The sequence below is a fragment of the Odocoileus virginianus genome, chromosome 13, assembly GCF_023699985.2.
Source record: "Odocoileus virginianus isolate 20LAN1187 ecotype Illinois chromosome 13, Ovbor_1.2, whole genome shotgun sequence".
Classification (NCBI taxonomy): domain Eukaryota; kingdom Metazoa; phylum Chordata; class Mammalia; order Artiodactyla; family Cervidae; genus Odocoileus; species Odocoileus virginianus.
This window is the reverse complement of record NC_069686.1, coordinates 53,207,564-53,224,416: the sequence shown is the minus strand read 5'-3', so window position 1 is coordinate 53,224,416 and position 16,853 is coordinate 53,207,564. Positions and strand designations below refer to the sequence as shown.

The window sequence follows — 16,853 nt, the reverse complement described above, 5'->3', positions numbered from 1 at the left end:
TATGCTTAGAGAGCACACCCTGGATGATTTCAATCCTTTGAAATATATTACAGGTTGCTTTATAACACAGCATATGGTAAATTCTAGTAAATGTTTGATATGCATTTGAAAAACACTGTGTATTCTGTCATTGTTGAATGCAGTGTTCTACATTAAATTTTTAGAATATCTCCAGATTTTTGCCATTATAAGCAATGATACAGATACAGTATATATCTTACTATATATATAACTTTTTGTTCTTGCTGAATTACTTCCTTCAAGTAATTCTCAGGAGTGGTATTATGAGGTCAAAGGGTTAGGAATATCTGTATGGTTCTTCCTGTTTATACATTGCCAGTTATCATGCATGAATTCACAAAATTCCCCACGGTGTTGGGTGTTGTAATTGTTTTGTTAATAAAGTGGATTCTAAACTGTAACTCAAAGTTTGAGTAATTTTCATATCTTTGATAACTAGACAAGATAAATACTTTTCTAAGTGTTTACTTACTACTTCAATTTCCTCTCATATAAATTGCCTATTCATCTGTTTTACAACCTACTGGGACCTTGATACTTTTAGAATAAATTTGAATGGGTAATTTTATAATGTCAGCAATTCACCCTTGGCTCACATTTGTTGCAAATGTTTTCCCAATTTATTATCTTTTAGTTTTAGCTTTGCTGTTTTTCACCATACACTTATGTTCAGTTTATGTAGATTTGAATCTGTTCCTTTGCTTGTGACTCCTCTTCTCTCTTGGAAGCTTTAACAGTGTTTGATTCTTTCCTAGTTGGGTATTTCTTTTTGTTCTTGTAACATTTTTGTTAATATACAGTATACAGCATCACTGTCTAATAGAAATTTAATGCAAGCCACATATGTGATTTAAAATGTTCTGTCACATTCAGAAAGTAAGAATAAACAGATATAATTATTTTAATCATAAAATTTATTTGACCTAGTATCCAAAATACAGGCAGATTTTACTTTGCATGATTCTGGCATGCATTAATTTCAGTTATCACCATTTAGTTTAATAAAAGTAGTCTTTCAATAACATGGTCTGAATCTCTATTATTTTGATATAATAACTGTGAGTAGTTGCATAAAGTACAAACTTCACTACTAGACTTTCAGTCTACAAACTGGAACAAGTGAGCATCATTATCAGTGACCAATCAAAACATTTTTTTCTTTCAAAGTCTATTGGTAATTGTTCACTGCACACCTGTTATTCAATTCATGCATAGACAGTGAAGCATATAGTTGTGTTGCCTTCTTGTAGCTCAGTGTTAAACCCACATAACACTTTACAAAAATGGACAATCATTTAGGTAGTTGCCTTGATAAAGGGAGAGATCAGCAAAGAAATTTTAAAAGATACTGTTGAAAGTGAAAGCAGATGTGATGATGAACAATTGTAGGGACTCTGACAATTCTACTGTTCAAGAGAATAGATGACTAGCCTCAGAAATTTAGTGAAGGTAAACTTATTGACAGAAATGATGAATGTGGTTGTGACAGGGAAAAAATATCTGTCTGGATGATCTGTCCATTGGTGTAAGTGGGTGTTCAGGTCCTCAACTATTACTGTGTTACTGTTGATTTCTTCTTTTTGTGGCTGTTAGCATTTACCTTATATACTGAGGTGCTCCTGCATTGGGTACATATATATTTACAGTTGTTATATCTTCTTGGATTGATCCCTTGATCATTATGTGGTGTCCTTCCTTATCTCTTGTGACAGTTTTTATTTTAAAGTCTGTTTTGTCTGATATGAGTATTGCTACTCTCGTTTTTTTGGATTTCATTTACATGAAATATCTTTTTTCATCCCCTCACTTTTTGTCTGTATTCTGAAGTGAGTCTTTTTATAGACAGCATATATATGAATCTTGTTTTTGTATTCATTCAGCCAGTCCATGTCTTTTGAATGGAGCATTTAATCTATTTACATTTAAGGTAGTTATCAATTTGTATGTTCTTATTGTTATTTTCTTAATTGTTTTGGATTTGTTTTTGTAGGTCTTTTCTCTTCCCTTCCTCCATAGTTCTTTTGTGATTTGATGACTATTATTGTGTTTGGGTTGCTTTTTCTTGTGTGTCTGTGTGCGTGTGCGTGTGTGTCTATTATAGTTTTTTGGTTTGCAGTTTTCATGCGGTTTTGATATAGCAGTCTATTTATATACAAGGTTGTTTTAAGTTGCTAGTCTCTTTAATTTCACCTTCCATTTCCTGCATTTGTATTTTCCTCTTCTTGTTTTTGCTGGTTTTGATTTCCACATTTGTGTGTGGATGTTTTCCTGCTTTCACTGTATATTTTCTTTAATTGGTGAGCTTTCCCGTTTATGATTTTCTTGTTTCTAGTTGTGGTCTCTTTTTTTTTTTTCCTTCTGCCTGGAGAAATTCCTTAATGTTTGTTATAAAGCTAGATTGGTGGTGCTGAATTTTCTGTTTGCTTAACTGTAAAGTTTTGATTTCTCCATCGAATCTGAATGAGAGCCTTGCTGGGTAGGGTATTCTTGGTTGTAGGTATTTCCCTTTTATCACTTTAAACATTATCATGCCACTCCCTTCTGGCCTGAAGAGTTTCTGCTGAAAAATCAGCTGTTAACCTTTTAGGAGTTCCCTTGTATATTATTTGTTGATTTTCCCTTGTTGATTTTAATATTTTTGTGTTTGACTTTTATCAGTTTTATTAATATATGTCTTGATGTGTTCCTCCTTGGAGTACTCCTATATGGGACTCTGACTGAATATTTCAAGTGGACTTGAGTGAATGTTTCCTTTCTCATGCTAAAAATACAGAATGCTTCATGAAGTTGTGTGTCATCCCTGCACAGGGACCATGCTGATCTTCTCTGCCTCATTCCAATATTAGTATATGTGCTGCCAAAGTGAGCACTATAGGTCACGTAATAATCATAACTTCCCTCCATTGATTATTGCAATCATTTTGGCTTACTAAGTGTAGTTTTGGCTTACTAAGTCACTTCTGTGGTTTTGCACTGTCTGTAAAGCAAGGACTGCCTATATTATCATTTCAGTAATCAATGTAAAAGTTTGGGATATATTGCATTATTTTTTTCATACAAAGTCTTCAAAATACAATATGCATCTCACATTTACAAAACTGCTCAGATTAGATTAGCTACATTTCAAGTGTTCAGGAGCCACATAGACTGGTGACTACAGCGTGTGTGTGTATGTGTGCACTTAGTTGCTCAGTCATGTCTGGCTCTTTGCAACCCTTTGAGTTGTAGCCCACCAGGCTCCTTTGTCCATGGGATTTTTCAGGCAAAAATACTGGAGTGGGTAGCCATTTTCCTCCTCCAGGGTATCTTTCCAACACAGTGACCAAAACCTGCATCTCCTGTGTCTCCTGCATTGCAGGCAGATTCTTTACCCACTGAGCCCTCGGGACTATAGCCTCCAATAGCACAAATCTACTCCAGTCTTTTAAAGCCAGAGTTAAAAAGTGTTGGTGTTGATGGGAATATGAGTAACTGATTAGAAACTTTCTGTCCAAACAAATCAAAGCTTAAAGGTGGGGAACAATATGGAAATACACTTCTCCTTTGGTGGTAACAAAGATACTAATGTTACTTCAGCTCCCTTTGGAGAAAATAGGCCTTGAATTATTCTCTAAAACTTACTGAAATCAGCCTTGTTGGAACAATAAAGAGCTAGTCTTCCAGGGAAAATAGTGGCTCCTTCGTGCCCCATGTGAGCTGAAGTAGCTTGGCTCATCTTAGCTCTGGGGTGATTTGTGAGAGCTTTTGGCTTAACACATTATCTCTGAAATATCACCAAGAGTCAGAGAGCCTCTGAACAGTGGGCAATAATCTGCTTGGAGTTTTGAAAATCCTTTTGCAAGTTAGTGGAGTCAGCAAAGCGTTTATTTGATCTCCTCCTCAGCCTCACATTCTGAGAATCCCCAGTAGCCTAATAGTAATGGCAGCAACACCTGCTTAGCTGTCGATTTGCAGTCATCTTTCTTCTTAACACTCCCCAAATGACTACCCTGCCTATTGTCCTAATATCTCTAGATTTTTCTTGGGTGAACAAGATTATAATATCAATTCCCTGCTCTTATCCCACCTCTACCTGAAAGTTGGCCCATAGATATTTGTAAGCAGTTAATATCTGAAGTTAGATGAGGGGGTGTGTGTGTGTGTGTATGCACGATTTCAGGCTACTATACTTTCTAACAGAGTCCTCATTTATTAGGAAAAGAATACAGCAAAATGGATAAAAGCAGAGTTTTTGAAAGCAGACCAAAGTGAGCTCACTTTTCAGTGCTATCACTTCCTAGCTATGTAATCTTAATATATGTTACTTAATATTTTTGTGCCTCAGTTTCCTCATCTATAAAGTGGGAGTTATAGTGCCACTGACTTCCTATAGTTGATACAACAATTCAGTGAGATCAAGAATGTGAAGTCTTAGTCAATGGCTGTCAAATTCTAAATGCCAAAATAGTAACCAATCTTCATTGTTGATATTAGTATTATCATTGTTTTCTATTATGGTTACTGCCACTGTTACAACTTTCACTTTAAAGGTGAAAAACAAAATAGAAATAATAAAAGAAAAAGAATCCAACTTCACAAATTGTATTAAGAGTAAAGATTTTCTCAGGCAAAGGGCATCTTGGCAAAACAATAGTATACTACGCCAACAGTCTGCAAAACATCTCAAAGATCCTCTTTTCTGAAATCCACCATATCTTCTGACAGTCTCCTTCAGGACAAATCCGTCTGCTTTCCTCAAAGCTCCAGCTTACACTTGCATCTTCTTCACTTCTCTGCTTCCCTCACTTTGGCTGCAGCTTCTCATCTCTAATTATGCTTATTACTCTTTGGCTCACTGATACATTTATATGGTACAGAATTGTAAAGGTACAAAAGGTAGCTATAATATATTTCTCCCATCTTTATTCACTATAATCCAGATTCACAGAAGCAACCACCAAGAATATTCTATTAATAGGCGGAAAATACACACAACACAGTTTCTTTTTTAAACCACTACACTCTGCCTTTTCAATTCATAAAACTTGGGTATTGCACCCTACTAGTACCTCAGAGATTACCTCATCCTCTGTAACAGCTATGTTTTTTCTGTTGGATGGAACAAATGTAATTTATCTGATTCTCTATAGAAAGACATTTAAATTGTTTCAATGTTTTATTATCATAAATAATGCTGCAGTAAGTAACTAATTACACATATAATTTTACTCATCTGTAAGATAAATTCCTAGAAATTTAATCATTGGCTCAAAGGTACATTTTTGGCACATTTTAGATCTACATTTTTGTAAATTCAGCCAAATTATCCTCCATGAAGGTTTTGCTAATTTATCCTCTTGTTAGCAATGTTAAAGAGTGTCAGTTACCCACACGCTCGGCCCACATAGCTTGTTTTAAATTGCATGACATTTTCCATGCTTTTTCTTAGGCAAAATCTTAACTTTTTCAGTACTACATCTCCAGCCATTTATTCTTATGGGAAAATGTTTTCCCTCAGTGCAATATTTGCAATCAACCTATGGCATCCATACTGTCTTCTATCTGTAGCCTTGAAGCACCAACCCTCCTTTTTCTCCTCTGTGCTTGTAAGGATCTCCTCCACATTACCCCTGGGATGTGTATTATCTGCGTCAGTCTGTTTAGTGCTGGGAAACCTCTAAGTGGCCTGGGAGCAAGTAGCTTAGGTTGGGGTGGGACTCCCATCTCCCACCTAGAGTCTGAAGCACCTTTCAAGGGAGGTAGACATCCTTCACTAAACCCATCTCCTTGGCAGTTTAGCCAAATATCATTGACTAAATAGTGGCATATGTCTACATGGGAAGACCATACATCCCTGAAAAACAAAAGAACAATTGCATGTATAAACATGGTTGGATCTCAGAGACACATGCCAAGCATAAAAGCAAGTCACAGAAAACGTGCAGCATAATACCATGTCTACTAGGTTCTATGAGCAAACCAACTTATGCAATGTTTATTAATATAGACATGCATGGTAAAACTATGCAAATTGTAAGAGAATGATGAATAGAAACTCAGGATTGCGGTATCATGAGAGCAAAGGGATGAGGCAGGATGATCTAATTAGGAAGGCTCACATAGGAGGCTCAGAGTTGTAGGGGGTAGCCTCCTGTTTAAGTTCTATGGTGGGCTCCTGGGTGTTCATTTTATCCCTCTTAATGACTTCTATACTACTCATTCTTTAGTGAAGTATAAAGTATAAACTGAAGTATAACCTGAAAAGAAGGTCTGGTCATGGTATATTAAGTAAGGAAAAACAGATAGCAAAACAATGTGTACATTATAACCCTGCCTTGAACAAGATATGCATACACTCATACACACACACACATATATAGCCACACTAAAATTCTAGCTAGATATTGAGCAAAATGATGTTAAGAAGTGTGTGGGTGGCAGAATTATAACTTTTAAAAAGCTTTTCTTATGTTTTGATATGTATTTCCTAATTTCCAACAATAAACTTTTTTGTAATGAGAAAATATTTCAGAATATTTTAAGAAATAATGTAATGTACTAAATGCTACGACTAAGGCGGTAATAATAGTTAACACTTGCTGAGCTTACCCTAGTTCTTATCTGAGCCAAGTTCTGTGTCAGGCATACTACAATCATTTTCTTGTTCTGTCCTCATGGAAAAAATCTGTGATTAGCAATAGTAGCCCCATTCCACAGAGGAGAAAGCAGACAGCCCGAGAGGTTAGGTACATGTGCATGAGTGTTAAGTCACTTCATTTGCGTCCGACTCTGCACCTCTATGAACCATAGCCCGCCAGCCTCTGTCCATGGGATTCTCCAGGCAAGGATACTGGAGTGGATTGTCATGCCCTCCTCCAGGGGATCTTCCCAACCCAGGGATCAAACTTGCCTCTTTTACTTCTCCTGCATTGGCAGGCAGGTTCTTTACCACAAACGCCACCTGGGAAGCGCAAGAGGTTAGGTAACTAAACTCACAATCGCAAAGCCAGTCAGTGGCAGAGCCTAGAATCAACTGTCTGTCTTCCTATTTGGTGCGTGCCCTAGTGAAACAGTGTGCACCCCACACTGGCCCAGGGAAGCCAGGAACTATACAGTTTCAACAAGGGTGAAGGATATTATTTTGCTTTACTTTTCAAGCTAATAAATTACTTTGTTACTTTTTCATGGATGTTGGCAGGAGACATGAGACTCTTGGGTAAGAGACAAAGGTCTTTAGCCGTCACAGCCAGGAAAATGTGAACATTCTGTTGGTTTGTGTCTCTTCTCTGTGTCCACTCCCAGGCTCCCCAGCGCACACAGTTGGATCAGATGAATGTCTGCAAATGTGGTAAGTGGTGGTTTAGGAAAGGAACACTGAGCTTGGAGGATTCACCACCTTTTAGCACTCGGAAACAAGTGTGCTCTTTATGGAAGAGGTCACCTCATCCCTCAAGTTGCTCTGTGCAAACACAGTCCTGAAAAGTGTATCAAAAAAAGATCAGTCAGGGCCTTGAGACTGTAGTATATCCAGCAAGAGTGTGCAGGGCCCATGCAGGTTGCTCCCTGACATTACCCAAGACCCTCAAGTTGCAAATTACAGAAACCCAGCTTAAACTTGTTTAAACAAAATGAAACCAAAAAATAAAAAGAAGATATAGGGAAATATATCAACTCACAAAACTCTTCTCTCTCTTTTCTCTCTGCTCCCTTTTCCTCTAGTTGTCTCCACTCACCTCTAGGCACTTCCCTTGTGACTGGAAGAGGGGTGCCATCACCAGCCCCAACACAGAGCATGCCTTTTCCACCCCTTCTAAGAAACATCTGGGAATCAAGTCTCGATGGCTTGGCCGGGATTGGGTAATCAGTCCATCCTAAACCGATTACTAGGTCCAGGAGATACAGTGCTCTGAAGGCTCATCCCTGAGTCCTGCGCCTTCTTCCAGAGCCAAGGGTGGGAGCAGTCCCACCCCATCATGTGGACCAAGAGTGGGATCTATCCCCCAGGAAGCCAGTGCTATTAACAGACAACAAAGGAGCGAATACCTTTGTTATCTCTCAAACATTGCAAATAACAAGCAGTAAGCTAAGGTACTGGGCTCACGAGATGAAACATAAGCTGTTCCAATAAGATTTGCGTAATTCCACATAACTCAGTGGTGTTTCTGCAGAAATGGTGCCCGACTGCTGGTACTCCCTGTTACTTCTGACATTCAAGGCAGTTATCAGAAGATTGGAGCAGTTTGATTGCACCCAAATGCAGTATGCGTGGGGACTTGCCAATACAGAAAGGGGGAAAAGAGAAAAAGAACAAGGAAACTGTTTCAAGCTAATGGGTTTATAATTGATATCAATGCCCTCTTTCAGTTTGAAGTTTTTCTTCTGAACTCTCCTCACGTGAAGAGCCAGGAATAATGTTCCAATATGATGACACCCAAGGGGAAAAAAAATCAATAGGTAGGAAAATGATCTAAATGCCCAGGGTTGCTTTTGTTAGAATACACTATTTGCGAAGAAAATTCCGTTTACCGTGATAGTGGTTTAGGGATCCTCAGCTGTAGGTAGTGGAATAAAAAAAAAAATTGTACTGCTTCCAATGTTTGGGCTAAGTTGAGACTTTTTAGGTGAAACAGTGATTGTCCAATTTGTCCTTCATGACTACCTCCACTTCCACCACCACCCTCTTCCATTTTCAATAAAGTAGTTCCAAAATTGGTTACAAGTGTAAATGATGGCAGATGAGAATCACTGACTCAGAGCCCCCGTCCCTTCTGTGCGTTCCAATCACAGAAGAGATGGGGACTGAGGATGTCACTCACAGGCAGTCCTTCCTAGCAAAGATGTCCTCAGTAAAGGCCTAGGGCAGAACATGTGTGCATATATGAAGCATACATGAGTATAGCATTGGCATGCCCCCCCCCACCAAATAGATGTTGATTTGAGCTAAATTCAATAGCAGAACAGCCCTGATTTTTCTTCTCTAACACTTGATGCTATTTCTCCAACTTCTGCCAACCAAGTAAAAATGCAAATATTGTCATTTCAAGAAAATGAACTTTTGTAATTAAAGAGAATGCCTTGTCTAGAGGAAGTCCATCACAGACGTCAAAAGCCATTATTGCCTGTTCATCAATCTGAGTATCCCCTCCTTCCCATCTCACCACCTGAAACCTAATTAACAGAACCCATGTCATTCTGCCCAGCTCACATTGTTTATCATGGATGCCCATTCCAAAGAAATTCTCATCCTAGAGCAAAAGTTGTTGGAGAGCAAGGACCATGTACTAGTTATCTATAACTGCATAGCTGTAATCAAGGGTCAACTAGAGCTTAAGGTCTAACATGGAAGAAATCAAGCTCCCTTGCATGGCTATTGAGAAGACACACTGGGTGTTGACAAGAGACATCAATTCCTTTCTGCATGGATCTATTTATGGGGTGGCTCACAACATGGCAGCTGACTTTCCTCAGTGCTCTTATCATAACCTAATATTAGAAATGGCATTCCATCACTTTTGCCATATTCTCTTTGCTAAAAGTGAGTCACTAGGTCCAGCCTATACCCAAATGGAGCGGATTCAGAAGATCACAAATACCGAGAGACCTGGGAAATTGCCCAAGGAGGTAGGGATCACCTGGGCTTTCCTTGAAGCTTCATTCAAGCAATCCATCTCAGTCACATGGGTGTGCCTAGCACCTAATACAGAGTTAGGCAAATGGTAGGCTCAATTATAATTGTCTTACCAGAAGTAATCCAGTCCAAAGGACTCACACCAAGGAGAGTAGAATATATATAAGGAATAAACAAAGAAACGTGTGGTGGATATGACTTTCATTCCACCAACTCAAGCATGTGAGAAGTACAAAATTTCCTATAACTCAGTTTGTTTATCTGAGCCCTCATCCTGCCAGAATGGCAAAGATGTGATCTCACATGGTAGGAATCCACTTCTCCTTTGCCCAGGGTGTTGTTTTTTCTTTTTTTAATTCAAGAGATATTACTTGGTGCCAAGGCCATGAGGGTGGGGTTAGAGGAAAGGCATCTCCTGGTCCTTGAGTCACAGGTATTAACCAAAATGTGCCTTACCCCACTTGCTGCTCTGTCCACATCCTAAGATTCTCATTCATATAGCCCCTTTGTGGCTGGACTTCTCTGTTCTATTTATGACCCTTTGTGAAATTTCTGAGCAGAACAGAACACAAGATTCTCAGCCAGGTTTCCTGTGGCCTATCTTGTGAGAAATCCTGCTCAGACATAACCCATCTAGGCACTTGCATCCTCCCTGGACTATTGCCGTGAAGGAAGGTTGCAAACCTGCTCTCCAGGTTCCCCCAAATTTCCGTGGCTGCATGGGACCCCAGGCCCTGCCTTTGAAGTAGGGTGCATAAGTCAACTTCTCTGTCTTGTTGACTTTCTGCTGTCACCTCTTCCCTCTGAATCTAAACCTCAGCCCAGAGAATCCTTTTCTAGTCTGGAGAAAGGAGAGCAGGGGGAAGAACCTCTTCTCTGGTGACCCTGGGCATTTTTCCCCAGAGGCATTCCCACTTCCTCCATCTTCATGCTTTCCTATTATCCCCCAACCCTACCCAGGGCACCCTACCCACCCTTGTTCATGGGTCAGAATTCAGAAATATGAAGCCAGTGACTGGCAAGCTAGGCTGCCCTTTCAAGCTGCTCCTGAGGCAGTGAACACAAAATGGAATTTGGTTTTTCAGAAGGGGGAGAAGAGAGAAAAGAAGGGGAAACTAGAGGGATTTTTAAAACTCTGTGAATCTTTAAAAAAAAAAAGTACTATTTTCCATAAAGGCAAATAGTTGGCACCAAGCTAGAAGCCTAGAAAATACCAACTGATACTGAAAAAGAAAATAGAAGACCCAGGGACCCAAAGGGCACATGAAGATGAAAGCAATGTCAGTTACGTGGGCAAGTGAGAAGTTGGAGACAGAAAAACTGTATACTCCTCTCTCTCTCCTAGCTGTCTCAGTCTCACTTTATATAGGCCTGTGGCCCATTGCCTTTGGCAACTCATGCTGTCAGAAAGAAAGAGCTCCTGTCCCAGAAACAAACTCCTGGGACCTGGCATCTCTTGAGCGTTCCATGACTTGGGCACACTTCTGAGAGTGTGCACACCTCCTACTTGTTCCAGAGGAAGGGAAGCCCACGTAGACTCTTGCCTCTCTGAAAATAGATGACCCTCTAGAAGAGGCTGGGAATCTTATTAGGTATCAAGCACATTAGTATTAAAGAGGGCTTCTTAGGTGGCTCTGTGGTAAAGAATCCACCTGCCAATGCAAGAGATGAGGGAGATGTAGGTTCGATCCCTGGGTTGGGAAGATTCTCTAGAGGAGGAAATGCCAACCCACTCCACTACTCTTGCCTGGAAAATCCCATAAACAGAGGAGACTGGTTGGCTCAGTCCATGGGGTTGCAGAGTCAGACACAACTGAGCACATCCACATTAGTATTAATGTGGAAATGGTGCACTAATGACAAAAATAAACTTAAATTATTGAACTACTTCTCTTCAAGTTTCTCCTGAATTCTCATATCCAAAAGTTAGCTATCACTAATTTTATAACTGATAAAGAAATGTGGACTGGCAAGACAGGGGTTTGAGACTTGAGCTCAAATATTTTTATGCTAAAATCAGTGATCTTTAAATTAAAATATGGCAAAATGGATCTTTCCAAGTAAAAGAGAATAAAAAACTAAACATCTCTCTGGGCAGTTGTAAGCAATCAGCGTATTTCATTCTTTTGTTCAGTAGAGCTCCTTGACTCATAAAAAAATGATAATTTTTCATTTATTCACTTTGTTTCAAATATAAAGAAAAGTGGTAGCAGCAGGAAAGATCAGAATGTTTTGTAAGTTTTGTTTGCTTGTTTTCTGTTTTCATAATGACTGGTAATTGGAGGTGTCAAAGAAAAAATGTTACAGTATCTCTGTGGCTAATTTGTTCATCTGAATATTACTGCCAATTAGCTCAATTGTTAGATCATTTTGGGAGCAAGGATTCCTAAGCTAGGTGAGACAATCAGCATGGTTGGCCTGAGATGGCAGGGCAGTGGCTTAGTATGGGATTTCCTTCTCCCACAAGAAAATCAGGTTATCACAAGCACTGGATTGATTGTGGGCTAATTCTCAGGGGCCAGTATTGGCCAAACTTCCTTCTTCTGAGGCTGAGGCATTCTGTACAGAAAGAAGGAATGCTATGATGGAATACATGAGGGACCTCTATGTTGACCAGAGGTTCTCAGCATGGGAGCCGTTGGGCAAACAATACAACAACGCCATAAATATATGACACATGACTGAAGACAGAGTACTTAACATTTCTCCATGTTATGGCTTATGGCTTCTGGATGTTATATAGATGCAACTGTGAATTGATAAAATACAAATTCACATGAAAGCATTATCAAATTCATAATAGTTTTTGTCCTTGTGTACTTAGGCAATAAATGATTACTATTAATAAAAAAGTACAATTTTTACCCTTTGAGGAGCCAACAATAATATTTTGTATTATAAAGGGATCTCGATGTTCAAAACTGTTGGACATCACTGAGGAAAGTTACCCAGATGATCCATCCTCACATTTTGTAAACAAAAGGGTGAATACTGATCCTGGAATTCTCTCCAAGCTGATCTGCAGATTAACACAATCTCTATCAAATATCAATAACCTCAGATGTGTGGATGACACCACCCTAATGGCAGAAAGTGAAGAACTAAAGAGCCTCTTAATGAATGTGAAAGAGGAGAGTGAAAAAGCTGACTTGAAACTCAACATTCAAAAAACTAATATCATGCATCCAGTCTCATCACTTCATGGCAAACAGATGATTAAACAATGGAAACAGTGACAAATTTTATTTTCTTGGATTCCAAAATCACTGCAAATAGTGACTGCAGCCATGAAATTAAAATATGCTTGCTCCTTGGAAGAAAAGCTATTAAAAAGCAGAGGTATCACTTTGCCGACAAAGCTCCATCTAGTCAAAGCTATGCTGTCTCCAGTAGTTGTATACGGATGTGAGAGTTGGACCATAAAGAAGGCTAAGTGCCTTGATGCTTTTGAACTGTGATGCTGGAGAAGATTCTGGAGAGTCCCTTGGACAGCAAGGAGATCAAACCAGTCAATCCTAAAGGAAATCAACCCTGAGTATTCATTGGAAGGACTGATGCTGAAGCTAAAGCTCCAATATTTTGACCACCTGATGTGAAGAGCCAACTCATTGGAAGACACTGATGCTGGCCAGGAAAGATTGAAGGGACAACAGAGGATGAGACAGTTGGATGACGTCACTGACTCAATGGACATGAGTTTGAGCCAGCTCTGGGAAATAGTGAAGGACAGGGAAGCTTGGCATGTTGTAGTCCATGGGATGCAGAGAGTCAGGTATTACTGAGTGACTGAACAACAGCAATCAAAAATCCCAGATCACCTTTTTTTGCACAAATTAACAAACTTCTTAAAATCCAAAATAACCAAAACAGTCTTGAAAAGGAAGAATAAAGTTAGAAGACTCCCACAATTACAAAATTTATTACAAAACTTCAGTAATGAAGACAGTGTGGTACAAACATAAGGATAGACACATAGATCAATGGAACAGAACTCACAGTCAAGGAATAAACTCATATTTGCAGTTGATTGACTTTCAACAAAGATGTAAAGAGAATTCATGGGGAAAGAATAATCTTTTCAACAAATAACATCATAGCCAAAAACTTTAAATTGGGCCCCAACCTCACACTATATACAAAAATTAACTTAAAATGGATGACAGACCTAAAGGTAAAAGCTAAAGCCATAACACTCTTAGGAAAAATATAGGAATAAATCTTTGTGATATTGGATTAGGCAATGGTTTCTTAGATATGGCACCAAAAGCATAAGTGAACAAAAAAAAATACATAAATTAGACATCGACAAAATTACATCTTTTTTTTTACTTCTAAGTATATCATCAAAAAAGTGAAGAGCAACCCACAGAATGAGAGAAATATTTGCAAATCATATATCTGATCAGTGACTATGATCAAGAGTATAAGTATATAAAGAACTCTTAAGAGATGGAGCAACGAGATTGTGTTCCATTAAGGGTGGTGAGAGGAAATAGGGCACATAGTCCGTCTCTAGACTTTCCCAGGGATGAATGATGGGGATGCTCCATTGATCACTGCTGTGCCTCTGCATTCACAGGTTTCAGCTTTCTCCAAATAACTCAGCCTTGTTCTTCTCTCTTTCAGAAGACACCCCAGAGTGAGTAATAAGGACAAGCTTTGAGTTGTCACCCAGTAGTGGGGATAGATGCCAGTCATTCCCATCCTCTAATTTATTTAGAGCTTAATGACCTCAGCACAGTGACTTATTATAGATACAGTTGAACCTGAAGACAATTACAGATAAATAACTACTAATTTCTATAACAGCATCTTACAGTTGTTTGTTTGATACTCAAGTAGACATTGGGGAAACACTAGGAAATATAATACAGTCTTCTCTGCAGGAGAACATGTCAGATGGAAATAGGTTATAAGCTGTGCTTTTATTTTAACACAAGGCTATTGTACACTTTTTTATGTCCAGAAAGCCAGAATATGATATTTGGAAGATATGGTTATTTTAATATATTGATGTGTGTCTTTTATTGCCTTTTTAAAGTTTCAAGCACCAAAGGGAAAAATCAGCAGATGTGTTAGGCACTGAGCAAGAAGGGGTAAAAGAAGTGTTTCTATCTGGTGTGCCTCTCAAAGCCCTTTGGAATAAGGATAAATGGGTATTGCCCACTTGGGTCACAAGATGACAATTGGAACCAAAAAGTCTATCTTAGTTCAAAATGAATACACATAACCCATAATAATTCAGCATGGCTGTGATGCTCTAAAATTACCAGCCTGGCTCCATGCTGCATCCCAGTGAATTTTAGAAATTGGTCCTGAAGGGATCGGGTAGGGAGAAAGTATGGACACAGTGATAGAGCCTCCCCACTGAAGATGGGAAGTAGTTTGCAAATATTTTTATTTATAGGATTTCCAGCTTGCAGTAAACACCCATGTCAAGAATTTTACTTCCAAAGATTAAAAAAACAAAGTCCAAGCCTATATTGTTAACACACTTTCAGCTACAAGTAACTGAATTTACTGAAAACCTCACACAAAAAGTTAACACATTAACACATTAACAAGAAGACCAGGGGCAGAGAGGGGACCAGACCTGTTGTATTAGAGTTCCAGCCCCACATCTCTGTAGCTTTCTCATTCTTTCCATTCCTCCTGTGATGGCTTCATTAACAGGCTTTGTAGAAAAATAACAATAGGTCGTCAGGTCATGTGGGCAATGACTGTTGAAAGGAAAAGGACTTTTTTAGGATCAAGAAACTATAGAGGCAGAGAACTATACTCAATATTTTGTAATAACCTATAAGGGAAAAGAATCTGAAAAAGAATATGTGTGTGTGTGTGTGTGTGTGTATACTGTAACTGAATCACTTCACTATACACATGAAAGTAACACAAAGTTGTAAATCAATTATACTTGTTTAAAAAGTGGAAAAAATAAAAAAGAAACCATACATATCCCCATTGCAGGATCACCCTCATGCTTCATTGGCCAAAACTAAGCCACATATTTCTTCCATAATCAGTATCTACCCCTGGGGACTGGGGTCACCTTTCTACAAATCACCTAGAGTAGAGATGTACACCTGGTCAGAATCTGTTAGGAAGAGAAATAAAAAATAGTAGATAACCAACAACACGCTCTGCAAACAGATCTCTGTGTCAGGCCTGGGTCAAGTCTCCGCCTTTCACACTCTACAGCAATAGTTAATTAACAGATCTTCAGACTTGATTGTTCTTACCCCTGACCCCACTAGCTTCAGGGCCAGTTCTGACCTAAGATGGTAACTCTGTAGGCAGGAGGTCACCGGTTTTGGTTATCCATTGCTGCATAACAAAGGGCCCCAAACGTAGTAACCTGAGGCAACAGTCCCTTGATTTGTTCACAATGCTATGAGGCAGGAAACGGGAAGGACACAACAGAGGAGATTCGTTTCTGCTCCATGATATCTGAAGCTTCAGATGGGGACTGGCCAACTGGGGGACCTAGCGTTTGGTTCTTGGCTGAGTTCCTTGGTTGTCCTCCACATTGAGAGCCTACATGGTGAACTTGGGCTTCCTCACAGCATGGTGGCCGCAGAGTTCAAAGAGGGAGAATTCTAAGGGTGTAAGGTCAATGAGCAAGTGCTTATCAGAGCTCTAATTAATCAGACTTGCTGACATCTCATTGGCCAAAGCCAGTTAGTTATCTGGCTGAGCCCAGAGTCACTACTAGGGGAAGGATCACACAAGAGTGTGAATACGGAGACACATGGCTTCCTAGGGACCATAAGCATAGCAGTTAGCACAATCTGGCTCATCTGAGAGTCCTGTCCAGACCCAATCCTGTGCCCCGGTTCTGACCATTGTGCATCTGCTGTCTCCAGTGAACTGTTACCTTAGCAGCTTTCTCTGTACTCAAAACCTAAGCCACAGATAACCCATAAAAAGCAGCCACACCTACCTTTTCTTAACTTAGGAATTTCTCCAGACCCTACCTCTTTCATTCCTCTTTGAAGATCTTCTCTCTCATCTGCTTCTCTTCTGGGTGTGTGTGCTCAGCCACCAAGTCTCTTCTGTCTACAAATGTTACCATATCCACCCTCTCTGCCTACACTCTTTCCAGTGACAACTACTACTTAAGACAAGCTGTTTGATTTTTATTACTGGGTTTCAACCCAGATGCTGCCCCTGAGACTGCATTCTTATTTCTATGTACCACCTGAGCTCCTGGGTCCAGCATCTTAGA

The 16,853-nt window shown here is 39.4% G+C and overlaps 1 non-coding gene across 1 annotated transcript; it reads right to left on the bottom strand.

Moving 5' to 3' along the window:
* Positions 1 to 2,784: 2,784 nt before the first annotated feature.
* Positions 2,785 to 2,891, bottom strand: LOC139038151 (U6 spliceosomal RNA). The gene has a single exon (XR_011491094.1). It is a non-coding gene; the product is annotated as a U6 spliceosomal RNA (small nuclear RNA).
* Positions 2,892 to 16,853: the final 13,962 nt, after the last annotated feature.